Source organism: Schistocerca serialis, chromosome 4 (assembly GCF_023864345.2).
Source record: "Schistocerca serialis cubense isolate TAMUIC-IGC-003099 chromosome 4, iqSchSeri2.2, whole genome shotgun sequence".
Taxonomy (NCBI): Eukaryota; Metazoa; Arthropoda; class Insecta; order Orthoptera; family Acrididae; genus Schistocerca; species Schistocerca serialis.
In genome coordinates this window covers 864,999,569-865,019,831 of record NC_064641.1, presented here as the reverse complement: position 1 = coordinate 865,019,831, position 20,263 = coordinate 864,999,569, and the positions used below count along the sequence as shown (strand labels likewise).

The 20,263-nt window shown below is 46.4% G+C and overlaps 1 long non-coding RNA gene across 1 annotated transcript in view; it reads left to right on the top strand.

Annotated features, from left to right (window-relative positions):
• The window catches only part of LOC126473518 (uncharacterized), a 675,218-nt gene extending 655,310 nt beyond the window's left edge, over positions 1-19,908 (top strand). The window contains exon 5 of the long non-coding RNA XR_007586476.1: positions 19,803-19,908. This is a non-coding gene — a long non-coding RNA (uncharacterized LOC126473518). The remainder of the gene's footprint in view (positions 1-19,802) is intronic.
• Positions 19,909-20,263: the final 355 nt, after the last annotated feature.

Genomic DNA, 20,263 nt, shown 5'->3' with positions numbered 1-20,263 from the left:
CGGTAATAACGGCACGCCCATTCACGGGCCTAAGTACCACATTACTGCGAGCTGCGATATACGGGCCACGCGTATTAAAGACATTTTTAATATTCAGGTCAGTGTTTCCACGGCGGCTTAAACCAATTGTTTATCATCCAATTTAAAAGCGTTGTTGGCACGGCAATCGAATCACGGGAATGCCGCGCTGCGCCAATTGTGCCAAAGCATGCCATTGCGCCTCACGCAGCACGTGGCTCCCACCGGCGCTTGCCCTACCAGAGGCCGCCGAAACCTGTGGTAAACGGCGCCGCTACCAAGTTACGAGCCCGGCATTGTTTTACTGTGTGCTGCCGCTATAATGGAGCATATGATTGGAGTCACAAAATAGCATCTATTTCCTGCCGCCCGCTTCTGCACGCCATCCATTTTCCTGGTTACGTCGTGTTCTAGCCACAAAGGGCCAGTTCATAATAGAGTAGTAGCGAGGGATTTAGGAAGTTCACTTAACGGGAAACAAGTCTTGAAGAAAATAGATACCAACAGCCGTAGTTTTATTTCACGATTCTGTTTAACTACCAGTTCCGGTGCGTCATTGGCACCATCTTCAGGCCCTTATACACGTAACTAGACACTTTCCTATAGTGTATGAAGGCGAATGTGCCCATTAAGGAGTCAGACTGTGTAAGTCTTTGACACAATGCCTCTGAGCTTCTGGCGGTCGAGAACGTCAAAGAAGGGCGGTACGCCGCCTTCTTTTCCTACATTTTGAAATTTACCCGTTTTTGTAAGTTCAAACAGTTCCCCGCGGGAGGCTGTAATATGAATGCATCATCGCTGTGGTAAAAGAACTGACTCAGCTTCAAACAGAGCGCCCGAACTCCTAGTCTTGCTTAAGCGTCCCATGAATAGAACTGATGTGAAGCAGAAAATTATGTAAAATAATTTATGTAAACCTAACTATGAAATTACAGTTAAATATTTTCGGTTTTGAGTAACTAACGCTGTAGTAGAGCTGTCAAGAGCCCTCATCCACCGAGAAGTCAACGGGATCCAATTGGATATAACGGTTTGAATAATAGCACAAACGTTTGGATGACTTAACTAGCTACGTACGAGGCGTGTTTTTTTAAATAAGGTCCGTTTTGTTCTAGACACTAGTAGTTTGCGCGCATATCGCAACGAGCGTGTGCGTTGTGTACCGGCATGCCTCAGGAGCAACCGTGTTCAGTTTCAGCTCTGTAGTTAACGTGTACGGTTCTGTTCTGTGCTTTCAAACTGTTTAAGACTTATCAGCTCGCCCGCCGCGTGTGAGGTTCGCTCAGTGATACGCTTTTTGTCAGCAAGGAACCTGTCTGCTGCAGAAATTCATCGGAAGATTTGCGAAGTGTGCGGTGATACTGTTACGGGTGAAAGCAAAGTGCGTAAGTGGGTACGAGAATTCAAAGATGGCCGTAACAACGTCCATGATGAGGACCGCTCCGGTCGCCCTTCTTTGATTACAAACGATTTGGTGGCCTCAGTTGAAGCGAGGATTCGTGAGAACAGGTCTCTCAAACGAATTTCCTCACGTGTCGAGTTTAGGAAACTAGGCTCCGGTTGGGTCCCGAAACTCCTAACAGACGACCACAAAAAGCAAAGATTTGAGTGTGCGATGAAGTTCTTGACTAGTTATCCCGAAGAAGGTGACGGCTTCTTGAGTAAGATCGTAACTAGAGACGAAACATGGGTTTCGCATCTCATGCCCGAACGAAGCAACAGGGCATGGAATGGAGACACACACTCACTCGCCTGTAAAGGTGAAGGCCAAACAGACTCTGTCCCAGCGCAAAATCATGGCGTCGGTGTTTTGGGATAGGCGTGGTGTTTTGTTGGTCGACTTCATGCAACAATGAACCACTATCAATGAAGAAGCATCCTGCCAAATCCTGAGAAAGCTACGCAGGGCGATTCAAAACAAAAGACGCGACATGCTGACAAAGGTAATTGTCCTTCTCCATGACAATGCAAGACCTCACACTGCAGGTCAGACCCGCGATTTATTGGACAGTTTTGGCTGGGAAGTTTTAGACCACCCGCCCTACAGTCCTGATCTTGCGCCGGGCGATTACCATCTGTTCTTCCACCTCAAACAACACCTCAGTGGCAACCGTTACAATGATGACGACGTGAAAACTGCAGTGAACTCTTTGTTATCGGAGCTGGCGGCAAGTTTTTATGAAGAGAGTATTTTAAAATTGGTTTAGAGGTATGATACGTGTTTGAACAAACTTGGAAACTATGTCGAAAAATAGAATGAAGCTTGTACTTTCTGAAAATAAATTTACTTTTTTGAAATAATATTTCGTTGTGTACTTATGTTCAAACGGACCTTACTTAAGAAACACGCCTCGTACATATGGGCCTGAAGATGGGGCGAGTGAGGCACCGAAACTGGGAGCTAAATAAAATTATGAAATAAAATTACTGCTTTTGGTATATTTTTTCTTCATGTCTTCGACTAGTCTCGTCCCATACCAGTTACTCAAGATGGATTACAGAAACGAGAAAACAAGTTGTCGAGTGTTCGTTGAAACACGGTTTAGTTAGTGGACATGTGTAGATTTGTGTGGTGTGTGCACGGGAATATCTTCCGCAAGACGGAGAAAAATAAACGAAAATCTTACAAGCGTTGGACAAGAGATAAAAATAAAAGAGGAGTAAATGAGCAAAAAGAAGGAATTAGTCGAGTGTTTGCATAGAGCCCTCACTGAGCTTGTTTCGGAATTCTCGTGGGCTGGTTCATTACGTCTTCCGTTTTAGCAAAAAAGATGGTCGTGTAGGATGTTAATACCAGCCGTGTGAGATTTAACGTCAGTGTAATAATGCTCTTCTGTTGGGCTAATACAGCTTGGGGACTAGAGGGAAGAGACCAAGTTTTCGTCTGTATAAAAAAAGTCCGTGTCTCAGAAAGTGTCACATTGAAGAGCAGATAAATACTCCGTACGCAACACTTTGACCTTTCTTCTCTCTCTCTCTCTCTCTCTCTCTCTCTCTCTCTCTCTCTCTCTCTTTTTTAGTTATCTCAACAGTGGATAGACGATACGACAGTGTGCTTGGGCAATTCAGAAGAATATTAGTCTTGTCATGTGACGCTATGCAAGAGATGTTCGTGTCAGTTATAACAATACGCAGGGCAACACAACACTCATCCCCGAACGGAGAAAATTTCCGGCCCGGCCGGGATTGGACCGTTCTTGTCGACAGAAAATTTGTCCTCTGATTGTTTATGTGCATTGTGGCAATAGCGGCAGTCCACTGACAAACATTATTTGCTCACGGGAGCCTGAGAACTTCTGTCATTATTGTAGACGTGGTAAGTAATGAGAGGGCATTTATCTTCTGTATTTAGACGCAGTTTAGCGGAAATAAGTACATTTCAGACGAACTTTTGCACTTAATTTTCATTACCTAGTTCGGTACGTTCCACATTTCTGTGTACGACCAACTTCATTCTCTCGACATTAACTTAAACGGTTATCTGATTTCGCGTTCAACGTCTGATGTGCAACAGAACATTGTTTAACGACAGTCGTGTACGGGTTTCGTCCAGTACTGAAACGAAGCACGGAGCAGCAATAAACTCAGATTAATTCTGGGACCTCATTCCTTTTTATGGTAATTTCCTCCAGGCGTCTCCTTGGTGTTGCATTTTTCCAAGGCACTACGAGCTTACAAGGCATTGTCAGGCTTATGTCTCACATATTACGCGTCTCTCTGGCTACGATACATTGCTCAGTCAAAAAGTTTAGCTTGTGGTCCTTATGATACACTTCACCTTTTTCGAAAAAAAAAGAAGTTTTGAGTTAAAATAACAGGTAATTACAGCTAGTTACTGAAAACAGAAAACATTTTATCTGTCCGTACAGCGACTGTAATCACGTAGTTAGCTGTACATAATATATTCTATGCAATATTTTGCTTCACATCTGTTCTGGTCATGGCAATATTAGGAGTTCTAAGAGTCTGAAGCCGAGACATTTCTATTGCCAAATCGATGATCCATTCATGTTACCACCTTTGGACAGAGACATCGACAGAGCTATTCGAACATATACAGGGACGGGAACTTCAAAATGAAGGAAAGGAAGGCAGTGTATCGCTCTTCTTTGACGTTGGTCAGCCATCGATAGATTACCGGCATTCTGTCATAGGGCCGAGCGGTTCTAGGCGCTACAGTCTGGAACCGCGCGACCGCTACGGTCGCAGGTTCGAATCATGCCTCGGGCATGGATGTGTGTGATGGCCTTAGGTTAGTTAGGTTTAAGTAGTTCTAGGGGACTGATGACCACAGATGTTAAGTCCCATAGTGCTCGGAGCCATTTGAACCATTTGCGACCGTAGCGGTCACGCGGTTCCAGACTGAAGCGCCTAGAACCACTCGACTACACCGACCGGCGGCCGTTCTATGTTTACCATATTGAGAAGACGTACGATCGATTCATGTTGTCTTATGTGACCTACCAAACCGCTGCTCCGTTTTTGACAGACTCGTCACTGGCATGACGTTAAAGTCCAAAAAGAACAGAATCTAAACAGTAAAAGTGAACAGACTGCATAATAAGGTATACTTGGGATTCCTGTCAGAGTGTCCGTCAGGAATACGAAACCGAGTGGCAAATAAACGAAGTGCGAAAGCTGCAAACCACGAAGAAAACTATTCGCGGCACATCGTTATCCGGTTTCTTAGGAGAAGCACAGGCGCCCGACGCCTCGTGAGTATTCATAAAACGCGCTAACGAGATGCGAGGGGTCGCGACTGGCGGGAGGCGTCGTAACCGTGGCGCGGGATTGGCCATCCGCCGGCGCGGGGCGTGCCGCTCTCTACTTGTCGCCTGCGGCCGTATTGTTCCGCTTTATGGCCGCCTCCGCCCGCACCCTGTCTTTGCAGGCGCTGTCCTCGCTTCTCTGGGTTAACTCCGATCCCCAGATTCTTCATAAGTGAAAATTCGTACTTTCTGCAACTCACCGTTTGCTAGGTATACTAAAATTACTGCAGTTCAACTTCTCACATCGTCACAGAGATAAGCGAAGGTCATGTAATTGAATACACTACTGTCCATTAAAATCGCTGCACCATGATGAAATGCAGATGATAAACGGGTATTCATTGGACAAATATATTATACTAGAACTGACATGTGATTACATTTTCACGGAATTTCGTGCATAGATCCTGAGAAATCAGTACCCAGGACAACCACCTCTGGCCGTAATAACGGCCTTGATACACCTGGGCATTGCGTCAAACAGAGCTTGGATGGCGTGTACAGGTACAGCTGCCCATGCAGCTTCAACACATCACAGTTCATCAAGAGTAGTAACTGGCGTATTGTGACGAGCCAGTTGCTCGGCCACCATTGACCAGACGTTTTCGTTTGGTGAGATATCTGCAGAATGTGCTGGCCAGGCCAGCAGTCGAACATTTTCTGTATCCAGAAAGGACCGTACAGGACCTGCAACATGCGGTCGTGCATTATCCTGCTGAAATGTAGGGTTCCGCAGGGATCGAATGAAGGGTAGAGCCACGGGTCGTAACACATCTGAAATGTAACGTCCACTGTTCAAAGTGACGTGTAACCAATGGCACTCTATACCATTACGCCGGGTAATATGCCAGTATGGCGATGACAAATACACTCTTCTAATGTGCGTTCACTGCGATGTCACCAAACACGGATGCGACCATCAAATGCTGTAAACAGAACATGGATTCATCCGAAAGAATGACGTTTTGCCATTCGTGCACCCAGGTTCGTCGTTGAGTACACCATCGCAGGCACTCCTGTCTGTGATGCAGCGTCAAGGGTAACCGCAGCCATTGTCTTCGAGCTGATAGTCCATGCTGCTGCAAACGTCGTCGAACTGTTCGTGCAGATGGTTGTCGTCTTGCAAACGTCCCCATCTGTTGACTCAGGGACCGAGGCGTGGCTGCACGATCCGTTACAGCCATGCGGGTAAGATGCCCGTCATCTCGACTGCTCGTGATACGAGGCCGTTGGGGTCCAGCACGGCGTTCCATATTACCCTCCTGAACCTACCGATTCCATATTCTGCTAACAGTCATTGGATCTCGCCAACGCGAGCAGCAATGTCGCGATACGATAAACCGCAATCGCGATAGGCTACATTGCGACCTTTATCAAAGTCGGAAACGTGATGGTACGTATTTCTCCTCCTTACACGAGACATCAAAACAACGTGTCACCAGGCAAAGCCGGTCAACTGCTGTCTGTGTATGAGAAATCGGTTGGAAACTTTCCTCATGTCAGCACGGTGTAGGTGTCGCCACCGGCGCCAACTTTGTGTGAATGATCTGAGAAGCTAATCATTTGCATATCATAACATCTTCTTTCTGTCGGTTAAATTTCGGGTCTGTAGCACGTCATCTTCGTGGTGTAGCAATTTTAATGGCCAGTAGTGTATATCTCTGCTTTTCTCTACACCAGGACTTGCCAGGCGTTGCAAACTTCACGCGTGCAAGGTGTGCGGGCCGCGGCTCGGTCTCTCTCAAGCTAGTTCGGTGCTTCTCAGAAGTACCTGGAACAACGTGATATTTCGTTGAGTATCGCGGTGTGGTAATCCTTGGTGCGCGCGACTCTCTTGAGTTCGGCAGAATCCTGGTGTCAGCGCTGTTTAAACTTCGCAATTTGTACGTGGCGTAAAGAAAATTCTCAGGTCCAGTGACTGTTTGCACAAAAAGAAACACTCTATGGATCTACTGTCACAAGGCTGTAGAAGTGAGTGGGAAAGACGGAAGAGATCGATGGGAGTTCTCAATACATTGTACAGTCGAATGAGCGACGGGTACTGCAAATTCGCTAACAAACTACACTACTGGCCATTAAAATTGCTACAATACGAAGATGACGTGCTATAGACGCTGAATTTAACCGACAGGAAGAAGATGCTGTGATATGAAAATGATTAGCTTATCAGAGCACTCACACAAGGTTGGCGCCGGTGGCGACACCTACAACTTGCTGACACGAGGAAAGTTTTCAACCGATTTTTCATACACAAACAGCAGTTGACCGTCGTTGCCTGGTGAAACGTTGTTGTGATGCCACGTGTAAGGAGGAGAAATGCCTACATCATGTTTCCGACTTTGATAAAGGTCGGACTGTAGCCTAACGCGAGTGCGGTTTATAGTGTCGCGACATTGCTGCTCGCGTTGGTCGAGATCCAATGACTGTTAGCAGAGTATGAAATCTGTGGGTTCAGGAGGGTAATATGGAACGCCGTGCTGGACCCCAACGGTCTCGTATCACTAGGAGTCGAGATGACAGGCATCTTATCTGCATGGCTGTACGGGATCGTGCAGCCACGTCTCGATCCCTGAGTCAACAAATGGGGACGTTTGCAAGACAACAACCATCAGCACGAACAGTTCGACGACGTTTGCAGCAACATGGACTATCAGCTCGGAGACCGTGGCTGCGGTTACCCTTGACGCTGCATCACAGACAGGAGCGCCTGCGATGGTGTACTCAACGAAGAACCTGGGTGCGCGAATGGCAAAACGTCCTTTTTTCGGATGAATCCAGGTTCTGTTTACAGCAGCATGATGGTCGCATCCGAGTTTGGCGACATCGCGGTGAACGCACATTGGAAGCGTGTATTCGTCATCGCCATACTGGCGTATCACCCGGCGTGATGGTATGGGGTGCCATTGGTTACACGTCTCGGTCACCTCTTGTTCGCATTGACGGCACTTTGAACAGTGGACGTTACATTTCAGATGTGTTACGACCCGTGGCTCTACCCTTCATTCGATCCCTGCGAAACCCTACATTTCAGCAGGATAATGCACGACGGCATATTGCAGGTCCTGTACGGCCCTTTCTGGATACAGAAAATGTTCGACTGCTGCCCTGGCCAGCACATTCTCCAGATCTCTCACCAATTGAAAACATCTGGTCAATGGTGGCCGAGCAGCTGGCTCTTCACAATACGCCAGTCACTACTCCTGATGAACTGTTGTATCGTGTTGAAGCTGGATGGGCAGCTGTGCCATGCCCAGGCGTATCAAGGCCGTTATGACGGCCAGAGGTGGTTGTTCTGGGTACTGATTTCTCAGGATCTATGCATCCAAATTGCGTGAAAATGTAATTACATGTCAGTTTTAGTATAGTATATTCGTCCAATGTATACCCGTTGATCGTCTGCATTTTTTCTTGGTGTAGCAATTTTAATGACCAGTAGTGTATATTACAATACCGTGCAGAAAGAATTTAAAGACGATGAAATAACAAAAAATTGCAAGATAGTGAAAAGGGATTCATTGTTCTCTACATCAAGAAGTGCTAAATCTGCAGCCGTGCAGCACGTATGGAGAAGTTGATGGTATACGAAAAGTAAATTTTTTGAAGTCGCATACATCATTCCACTGTTAGTTTGAACAGTTTTCGGTGGAACTGAAGGAAGAGTATCGAGACTTAATATGTCACTGTAAAGAACGTTGGTTAAGTCAAGGGGCATGCCTGGAACGATTTTTCGATTCAAAACTCGCTGTTGTTGACTTTATGATGGAAAAAGGAGTACAGGGACGCAAAGTAGAACATCCTGAATGGATTGCCGACATTGCATTTTAAGTGGACCTGACAGCAAACTACCCCCAGTAAGACATTTGCCATGTGCAAATCAACTTATTTCTGATTTGATGGGGATGCATTTAAAAATAAAATTGGCTTGTTGAAGAAACACACGCTGACAAAAACAGTCCAGTTCCATAAGCTCACTGGTGTTAAAGAATACGTGAGATTTTAAGAATTCGTTGTGGCTTTGGAAGCATTGCAAGGATAGTTTCCTACACGTTTTGAGGACACTGCCAATCTTACAGGGTGACATCAATTGAAATATATGAAATAAAATTGTCTTAATTTCTGAACAGATTGCATCCGGATGTTCAAACTGCGCGGTTTGCCGCGGGCATATCGGGAATTGGTTTGGTTTAGCGACGGAGCCAACTTCCATTTGGATATGTGTCAATAAGTAAAATTGGCGCATTTTGGGGACTGAGACTCCGCATTTCGCGATCGAGAAGTCTCTTCACCCTCAACGTGTTACTTTGTGGTGTGCATTGTCCAGTCACGCAATGATCGGTGCGATATTCCTTGACGGTACGGTGAGAACCGAACGGTACGTGAAGGTATTGGAAGATGATTTCATCCCCATTATCCGAAGTGACCCTGATTTCTACGAGACGTGGTTCGTGCAAGACGGGGCTCGACCCCATCGAAGCAGGAGAGTGTTTGATGTCCTGGAGAAGCACTTTGTGGACTGCATTCTGGCTCTGAGATACCCAGAAGCCACTGGTATGGGCTTCGATTGGCCGCCATATTCTCCGGGTATAGACACATGCGACGCCTTTTTGTGGGTCTAAATAAAAGACAAGGTGTACAGCAATGACGGCAAAACCATTGCTGAACTGAAAACAGTCATTCAGGAGGTCGTCTACAGCATCGATATTCCGACACCTCAGCGGGTCTTGCTGGATTTCGCTATTCGTCTGCGGCAGATCATCGCCAATGACGGCAGTTATATCGAACATGTCATAACCTAAATCTGAATATCTGCAATGACGCTTACGTGTTGAATAAAGTGTGTGCACGCCGTAGTTTGTAACTGATTTACGTCTTTTTTTATATGCTCAATAATTGTCACACTGTGCATCTGTTTTCGAGACCGTTTGCCGTTTCAGATGAAAGCGCCACTGAGCATGTGCAGCTGTAATTGATTGATCTGCAAAGTAATTCTCGGTTTAAAGACATATTCCTTTTATTTTAAAATTGTTGGTTTCCTCAGGCAGAGTTTCCGTCTCAATAAAATGGTTGCAAAAGTGCTACTGTATTTCTGTCGACATATTTGTGTGAAAGACCGTTTTTCGATTTTGAAACGAAATGAGTTACGATGACGTGGAAATCTGAGAGCGAAAAATCTGTGAAATTCAGTTTGCCTGCAGTTTTCACCGGATAAACGTAGAATTTTGTCTTCAGCGTGCCAAAAATACTGAAAATTTGTTTTATTTTGATCTATGATGTGATAAATGTGAAGTGGCGCGTTCGTTGCTTCCCCTTCTTCCGCTCCTCGTGGTCAGACAGCTTGGCGTAGTGGTGGGGGAAGGGTGAAATTTTCACTCTGATACGAAACTTCCTTGCGGATTAAAACCGTGTGCCGGACCGAGACTCGAACTCGGGACCTTCTCCTTTCGCAGGCACGTGCTGTACCATCTCAGCTACCCAAGCACAATTCACAACCCGTCCTCGCATCTTTACTTGCCCAGTACTTTGGAAGGTAGGAGACGAAGTACTGTATACTGTCATATTTTGCAAACAAAGATGGCGTCTGGAAACTGTTAGGTTCAAGGAGCATATAGCAGAAGAGAAACATTATCACAAAGTAAAAAGAATATACATCATAAGAATATTATTACGGAATACGTTTTAAAGGATTTTGGAGTTCTGTGTTTTGAGGTGTCGAATACATGCGTTGGAATAAATATTTCAGGTGCTACATAAATCAGATTCTGTCAGGTTTATATAGCTTAAATTTCGTACTCGTTTATATAATGACATGACATGTTGCAAGCTGTAAGTGCAATAATTATGTTGGCTACAGTGGTAAAATTAAAATTAAAATACATTTATTAATATGAAAGTTGGCAACAGAAATCATACTAATTCATTTACAACATTTTAACGCAAATAATTAAAATCAGCGCAGTTATTTTTCAAATACGGAAATACTATGAGAAATAGTCGTTAGCAGGTGAGTAGCTCTGTTATATCGTTTCCCCATTTTTGTTGGCGTGTGTTGCATCTCAGTTAGCGTGCAAGTGCTCTGGAGGGCGTTTGACCGCTCGTATTAAAGATTTCCATGGGTTGTAGAGGGGACTTAGTAGATACAGTTTTGATAAGGGTCCCATGTCCAGAAATGAACCGTGTAAATGTAAAACAAACTTGAATTCCGGAGTTTCAACAGAAGCCAATAAATTACGTTTGTTTCCGTGGAAAGTTTGGCGTTTTGTGTGATTTCCCCCCCTCCCCCCCCCCCCCAGCCCTTGTTGACGTTGAACTGTGTTCTTGTTTTGTTGTTGTGCAGATTGTCTGTGTAAGATTAAGGGACAGTGTCGGAGGCCGTGTTTTGAACTGTTCCAGTCCAGTGGGCGGATCTCGGCATCTTTCTGAAAGTGGTTAGGCCACTGCGGGCTTTCAGTCTCAGACTTTGGAGTGTTGGGAAGTATAACTCCATCTCGCGGACCAAATCGAAGCTCGCGACATTTACCTAGACTAATTTTACTTCTGTAGAAGTACAGATAATAGCAGTGGAAGCTACGAGGCACGGAGCGTTTCAGTATCTTCGTCAGACATATTTATTCAACAGTTTAAAACTGTTAAAAGCCTACTCTTTGCCGATGAGCAGACTGTTATCGCCTCGCCTCGCAAGGTCACTTACAGAAAACAGTCTACGTGTCGCGTAACGTAGTCTAGACGAAGTCTCAAAAACTAAAACCAAAATGGCCTCTAAAGGAGAAGAAATTATAAGCTCGAAAATATGTTTAGCTGGTACGCGTGTCGGCGTAACTACCTAGGGTACAATATCACGCATGAATCTACATCTACATCCATACTCCGCAAGCCACCTGACGGTGTGTGGCGGAGGGTACCCTGAGTACCTCTATCGGTTCTCCCTTGTATTCCAGTCTCTTATTGTTTGTGGAAAGAAGGATTGTCTTTATGCTTCTGTGTGGGCTCTAATCTCTCTGATTTTATCCTCATGGTCTCTTCGCGAGATATACGTAGGAGGGAGTAATATACTGCTGGACTCTTCGGTGAAGGTATGTTCTCAAAACTTTAACAAAAGGCTGTACCGAGCTACTGAGCGTCTCTCCTGCAGAGTCTTCCACTGGAGTTTATCTATCATCTCCGTAACGCTTTCGCGATTACTAAATGATCCTGGCCGGCCGCGGTGGCCTTGCGGTTCTAGGCGCTGCAGTCCGGAACCGCGGGACTGCTACAGTCGCAGGTTCGAATCCTGCCTCGGGCATGGATGTGTGTGATGTCCTTAGGTTAGTTAGGTTTAAGTAGTTCTAAGTTCTAGGGGACTGATGACCTAAGATGTTAAGTCCCATAGTGCTCAGAGCCATTTGAACCATTTTGTAACCTACTTCCTTTGTTTTCGGATTGCATTTCCTTAGGATTCTTCCAATGAATCTCAGTCTGGCATCTGCTTTACCGACGATCAACTTTATATGATCATTCCATTTTAAATCACTCCTAATGCGTACCCCCAGATAATTTATGGAATTAACTGCTTCCAGTTGCTGACCTGCTATCTTGTAGCTAAATGATAAGGGATCTATCTTTCTATGTATTCGCAGCACATTACACTTGTCTACATTGAAATTCAATTGCCATTCCCTGCACCATGCGTCAATTCGCTGCAGATCCTCTTGCATTTCAGTACAATTTTCCATTGTTACAACCTCTCGATACACCACAGCATCATCTGCAAAAAGCCTCAGTGAACTTACGATGCCATCCACCAGGTCATTTATGTATATTGTGAACAGCAACGGTCCCATGACACTCCCCTGTGGCACACTTGAAATCACTTATACTTCGGAAGACTTCTCTCCGTTGAGAATGACATGCTGCGTTCTGTTATCTAGGAACTCCTCAATCCAATCACACAATTGGTCTGATAGTCCATATGCTCTTACTTTGTTCATTAAACGACTGTGGGGAACTGTATCGAACGCCATGCGGAAGTCAAGAAACACGGCATCTACCTGTGAACCCGTGTCTATGGCCCTCTGAGTCTCGTGGACGAATAGCGCGAGCTGGGTTTCACACGACCGTCTTTTTCGAAACCCATGCTGATTCCTACAGAGTAGATTTCTAGTCTCCGGGAAAGTCATTATACTCGAACATAATACGTGTTCCAAAATTCTACAGCTGATCGACGTTAGAGATATAGGTCTATAGTTCTGCACATCTGTTCCATCTCTTACGATCTTGCTTGGCACATAGGAGATATCCAGAGGCACAGAGGAGCGATACGACCACGAGAACTCTCTCTCAAAATCTACTGCCTAGGGACTCAAAACAATTTCTACAAGGCAATGTCAGTCCCAGCTCATCTTTGCGTCAGCGAAACAAGGATCCTGTAAACCAATAGCGGAAACCCAAGTCAATACGAAGTTTTTCAGGTGACTCAGAGGTTTAACCAGACTGCATGGCATCATCAAGGGAAACATCAGACGTGAATTGAAGATCCTCTGAGTACAGGCAAAAATGGCACAACCATGTCCTTCGAAAGGGCTGTGAGGTACTACCCAAACAACCTTCTGAATACCGATCGATGGACAAAAGATGTTTGGGTAGAGCAAAGATGATGTGGACTGTGGACCGGAACATAGCAATAGACCTAACTCGTGAAGTACTACGTGACAAAATGATGTTACTATGTAATAAAGAAACATTATGCCTCCCCACACCGTAACTCACGGATCACCAAAACACGCATGTTCGAAAATGCTGGACGTACACTCATGTTCGAAAATGCTGGACGTACACTCATATGGTGAGAGGTACATCCAGGATCCTTCTCGAAGTTCGGATCCTAGAAGTGGAAGAAATATTCATCACTTAAATTTGGTCGGCAAGAAGAAGAAACTGAAGGCGTCGGCGTACATTTTCTTATCATCAAGTTGTTTGCCATTGTCCTGAGCCGGCCGCTGTGGCCGAGCGGTTTAGGCGCTTCAGTCCGGAACCACGCGACTGCTACAGTCGCAGGTTCGAATCCTGCCACGGACATGGATCTGTGTGATGTCCTTAGATTAGTTAGGTTTACGTAGTTCTAAGTCTAGGGGACATGACGTCAGATGTTAAGTCCCATAGTGCTTAGAGCCATTTTGAACCAGTGTCGTGGATTAAATTCCACTCCGCTCTGCACATCTCATAGAGTGTCCCATAGTGCTTAGAGCCATTGGAACCTACATCAAGTACATCGCTTAAGAATTTCTGTAGTGATATGAGTCTCAGGAGACTGAAAGGAGGCCGCAGTAGAGAGAAAGGAGCGAGACAGGGATGTAGCTAATGCCTCATATTACTCATTCTCTAAACAGAACAAGCAGTAAAGGAAACAGGGAGAAATTAAAAAAACCGATTAAAAGTCCTTGGGGGAGTAATAAAAACTTCAAGGTTCGCCGAAGACATTTTAATTCTTTCCGAGACGGCAAAGAACATGAAAGGTAAGATGAACAAAATAAACTGTGTCCTGAAGGGAAGTTCTACGCTGAACATCAGTAAAAGTAAAACAAGAGTAATTACTGTATTTGAATTAAGTCAGGTGACGCTGAAAGAATAAATCTAGGAAAGAATGTAACAGATGGTTTCGCCATTTGGGCAGCAAAATAACTAGCGACGGCAGAAATTAAGAGGCTATAAAAGACTAACTGGCAGTAGCAAGACAATTTTTCTGGAAAATAAAACTACTTTAGTGTCATATATTCGTGTCAGGACTCGTCCCTGAGAGGATGTGTCAGGAGCGTACTGCTAGTACAAGTAAAAGCTGGAAAATAGTTGGTACAGACAAGAACAGAATAGAAACTTCTGAAATATGGTGCTGCAGAAGAATGAATGGGTACATCCGTTGACAGATGTAGAGGTACTCAAACGGATTTAAGATAAGAGAGCTTTATACTATAACTTGGGAAGAGGATGCGTCCTGGGACATCAAACAACAGTTAAGTTGGTAGCGAACGGAAGAATGAAGGGTTAAATTTTCGAGGATGACAAAGGCTTTACTATAGCGAACATGCTGAAGTAGTTAAGCAGAGATAATGAAGCTTGCAGAGGACAGAGTAGCACGGAGAGCTGCATAGCATGGAGAACTGCATCAAACCGATTTTCGGCATGAAGATTCCAACAAAACATGGGAGGGTGCAGAAGACAGATTTTTCCTCATTTCACACAGGAATGGAACAGAGAAAAATACCATCTTGTAGGCACGGCGCAGTGGCTCGGGGAATATACGATCGTCTAGACACTCGCTCTCATCACAGGCACCTGGACCAAAAGCTCAAATTCGGATGCCTGACATCCATCATGAGGAATTAACACCATCCAGAGACCAGGTATGATTCACATGAAATAATTGTATGAAGTACAGCAAGCTTCCGATTATTTGACCTGCAGATTCTGCAGATTACTCGTGCATAGGTCGGCCATTTGGGAAAAAAAGGAAGAAACCAGACCTGAAATTTTGCGTTATAATTCGAATCAATATTTTAGTTTAGATTGTATCAGTATGTACGTGAATGCTCCTTTATTGCGCACACGTAGTGAAATGTATGCAGGACAAAATTCGTTTGAATATAACGAATGCTCTCTAGAGAATGAGGAACGTCGTCAGGAAATAAGTGATTCTAAACCAGGACCTGGAAAGAAAGTAAACTGTTGTTTCCCAAAAGTGAACTAACAGCAAGCGGTACGAAGTATTTGAAGTATAAATTCGTAAATAAGTTGTCCGTTTCCGCTGACTAACATGTAAGTAAAGCAGTGGGCTTTCAAAAGTGACATGTACCGTGGTCTGTATTTAAGGTGAGTTGCAGTTTCCTGAAAAAATGTAATTTTGGATCATGGTTCGCGGTGTAGTCTCTGCCTTACATTAACACGGGAGTTTGCTTTATTACTTGCTAAAGCCAAGACTGCGTATAAATTTTTTTAATTACAAACTACCTATTTCGACAGACTTTGCTGCTGTCTTCAGGTCTTCAAAACTTTGTGGTATAAAATGTGTTCCTTTTGAGCTGGACCTCACGCCAAGTTGTCCTGTAGATAAAATGCAGCACATAAAATGAAGGTTTGTCGTAAATAAAACGCTTAAACCCATGAAGCACCTTGTGCACATAGCCATGTACGTATACGTTGCAGTCACAGATGATTGTTACGTCATAAAAACAAAAAATGGTTCAAATGGCTGTGAGCACTATGGGACTTAACATCTGAGGTCATCAGTCCCATAGAACTTAGAACTACTTAAACGTAACTAACCTAAGAACATCATACACATCCATGCCCCAGGCAGGGTTCGAACCTGTGACCGTAGCGGTCGCGCGGTTCCGGACTGAAGCGCCTAGAACCGCACAGCCATCATAAAAACACATTATACAATAAAGCCCCCAGTAGGACATCTGTTAACGTTAGATGGACATATTCTAATCATTGAAGATCCATCTTAGACGCCGGCCGGAGTGGCCGTGCGGTTCTAGGCGCTACAGTCTGGAACCGAGCGACTGCTGCGGTCGCAGGTTCGAATCCTGCCTCGGGCATGGATGTGTGTGCTGTCCTTAGGTTAGTTAGGTTTAAATAGTTCTAAGTTCTAGGGGACTGATGAGCTCAGAAGTTAAGTCGCATAGTGCTCAGAGCCATTTGAACCATTTTTGAACCACCTTAGACGGCCTATACGGAAGTAACAATCATCTGTGAGCGCTACGTATACGGACATGGCCATGTTGACAAGGTACTTCTTGAGTTTAAATGTTTTGTTTATAACATACCCTTAAGTTATGTGCTACAGTTTATCCACATTACAACGTGAGGTTAGGTTCAACACAGAGTAAACACAATTTATAACATAAATTTTTTAAGACCTGACAATGACAGCGAAGTCCAAACCAGTTGTTTGTAACTAAAGAAATATTACAATTCGCTGCTTACAGGCGTTGACATACGTCAACGGGGACAAATGAAAATGTGTGCCCCGACCGAGACTCGAACCAGGGATCTCCTCCTTACATGGCAGACGCTCTATCCATCTGAGCCACCGAGGACACAGAGGATAGCGCGACTGCAAGGATTTATCTCTGGCACGCCTCCCGCGAAAGCTACATTCTCAACGTATTGTCCCTCACTACGTTCGTAGTGCCCCCGCCCATTATACTCATTACTCGCGGCGCGTTGCCGATTGCCGTAAGAGTTCGGACAGTGGCCGGTGAGCCTTAACTATGTACAGGGTGTTACAAAAAGGGACGGCCAAACTTTCAGGATACATTCCTCACACACAAAGAAAGAAAATATGTTATGTGGACATGTGTCCGGAAACGCTTACTTTCCATGTTAGAGCTCATTTTATTAATTCTCTTCAAATCACATTAATCTTGGAATCGAAACACACAGCAACAGAACGTACCAGCGTGACTTAAAACACTTTGTTACAGGAAATGTTCAAAATGTCCTCCGTTAGCGAGGATACGTGCATCCACCCTCCATCGCACGGAATCCCTGATACGCTGATGCAGCCCTGGAGAATAGCGTATTGTATCACAGCCGTCCACAATACGAGCACGATGAGTCTCTACATTTGGTACCGGGGTTGCGTAGACAAGAGCTTTCAAATGCCCCCATAAATGAAGGTCAAGAGGGTTGAGGTCAGGAGAGCGTGGAGGCTATGGAATTGATCCGCCTTTACCAATCCATCGGTCACCGAATCTGTTCTTGAGAAGCGTACGAACACATAGACTGAAATGTGCAGGAGCTCGATCGTACATGAACCACATGTTGTGTCGTACTTGTAAAGGCACATGTTCTAGCAGCACAGGTAGAGTATCCCGTATGAAATCATGATAACGTGCTCCATTGAGCGTAGGTGGAAGAACATACTGACGAAACTAAAATGAGCTCTAACATGGAAATTTAGCGTTTCTTTTCTTTATTTGTGTGTGAGGAATGTTTCCTGAAAGTTTGGCCGTACCTTTTTGTAACACCCTGTGTATACTAAGATGGTATCTGTTCTTTCGGACATGTGCGAAAGAACAGATACCATCGGTTACCATGCAGGTCGTTAGAATGAAATTACAATTAAATGAACACCCTTTAGCTGCATACAGGCGTTGACATACGTCAACGGGGACAGATGAAAGTCTTAGTATATATAAAGAAATATTGATGCGATCTTGGCTTTAGAATGTTTTTACCAAGGAAAAGAGATCGCTCCTTCTAATTTCTCATCATGAGAAAATTCAACCAAATTGCTAAGTCAATTATCAAGAGCGTGTACGTATGAGCAATCATTACTTACAGTGCAATTTCGATGAGATGAGATGTTCTGCACAGTTCCCGCGCACTTTATCTGCGTGAGGAGCAAAACGCATCACAGATAAGAGGGTCAACTTGTTGTTTGAAGATCGATGACACGGTGGCGGGAGGCTCGCGTCGCAAGTGGACGGTCGTCGTCGGCGGCGGCTGCGGCGTGGCGGCGGCGGCGGCGTCATCCCCTCGGTAGCTAGTGGCCCCGCAGGCGGAAGCAGCGGGCGAAGAGTGCACACCCGGTGTCGGGGCCTGTGAATTACTGATGCGCGTAGTACGGTATGGCGGGCGCCGCAGTGAACGCGTCCGGGCCGCCGCGGTGCGACCACCTGTGCGCGCAGCTTGCGCCGGCGCCCGCCAGAGGCCTCAGGTGTCGGCGTCGCGGCGCGGCGTCGGCGGCGCCGGCCGAGGCCGGCGGCAGTCAGTCCGCGACGCGACCCTCCACGGCCCGGGAGCCCCGCGCTGCGTGCGTGCCCCCCTGCGTCACCGCGCCGTCCGCCGTCCGCCGTGCGTGAGTGCGTGCGCGTGAGCGCGAGCCCGCGCCGCGAGCGAGCCCGTGGCGGCGGCGCCGGCGGGCCCCGAGCCGCCCTCGCACACCTCTGCCGCCGCCCCCGCCTCTGCGAGCGCCCGTGGCGCCAGCGGCCGCCGACCGGAGGCGCAGCATGCCCGCCCCCGCCGCCTGCATCCGACTCCGCCGCCGCCGCCGCCACGCCGTCCTCTGGGCGCAGCTCGCCGCCGCGTGTTAATGCCGCCCCCGCCGCCGACGCCGACGACGACTTCGACGCTGACGCCGTCGCCTCAGCTAGTAGGAGCGACGCGCCCGCACTCGCCGCTGCCTGCCGTGCTGACTTCCCCGACGATGGATTGCCGGCTACGCCGCGGTTTTGCCTCCAGCGCTCTCCCACCGATCTGTACGATCCGGGCAGTTCCTCGCCACCGTGTATGTCGGAAAGCACTGGACCGCAGTAACCGCGCGGTCGCTCCTTTTTAACAAGCGAGCGTCACTAGGCCACCTGAACACGTGCTGCACTTTCCCGATCCACGTTGACGTTTCTATCTCCCGTCTAGTCCCACTAAAGTTCTAGAGGGGGGGGACACGAGTCTGGTTTTCGGGGGCTCTTCAAAATTCTTACCGTTCCGAGAGAACTGGCAAGGTGTCTGGAATGTTGCCTTGGGACTACCAACACCGTAGTAATTATTGTTGGAATCATAGGAAGAAATCGTCCCTCGCAGATAGTATAGATCGAGATACCGTGCCGTTCCACTTCGCTTGTTGACGAGTGTTAGGCGTAGGTAGAATAACTTCTGTATAGTTCCGATACCGTGAAACTGAGGTCTCGTCTACCCTTTTTCTCGAGGGCATTAGTAATGTTTAGCGCTTAGCAGTATCGCCTGCCGTCTAACGTCGGTCCTTTACTAGGGCCATCCGTTTCAGATTCTGTGCATTTAAATTCGAGTGCTTCGCGTGTGAATCCGACGACGGTAGCTGTAGCGCAGCGTACGGACGCGACGTGACGCCGCACCTGGAGATGGTCCTCGCTGCAGCCGCCGCCACGTGAAGTCGTCACCTCGCCTCGCAGTCTCCAGGGCCCGCCAGCGACGCGGAAGCAGCGCAGGGGAGATGCCTCCCCATTAAGCCTTTTCAATGCTTTTCTCCTATTTTTTTCTCTTTCCTTGTCCCGGATACAGGTGGAGCTGGGCCGGCGCTCGCCTCACCATGCCACGTTGCCAGATCCGCTGCGTCACTGCCTTGCTACTCGTGTTTGCCTTTTCTCGGGTCGCCGCCGAGGGTAAGTGTCGCCGCCTGCGCCTTTCTTCCCTAGCTGCTAAGGCCGCCGCAGTTTCTGCTCGCCAGACACTGCTTGGGAACAGTGTCTGGTCCAGCCTTCGTACTGCTCGACTCACGATTCTGGAGAACAACCTAATCTCATACTAGTTCCGGCGTAAACGACAGCTATTACTAAATGATGCGGAAGTATCTAATTGTTCGTTGCAACGTACCTTGATAGTAAATTTTGTAGTAGCTTTCTTCACGAACTTCGACGAAACGAACAAACTTCCCACGGGGATTAATTCCTCATTTATTCGAATTATTCCGCCTGTAAAATTGAAAATATATTTTAAGAGTAGGTTAAACACAAACTTCCTGG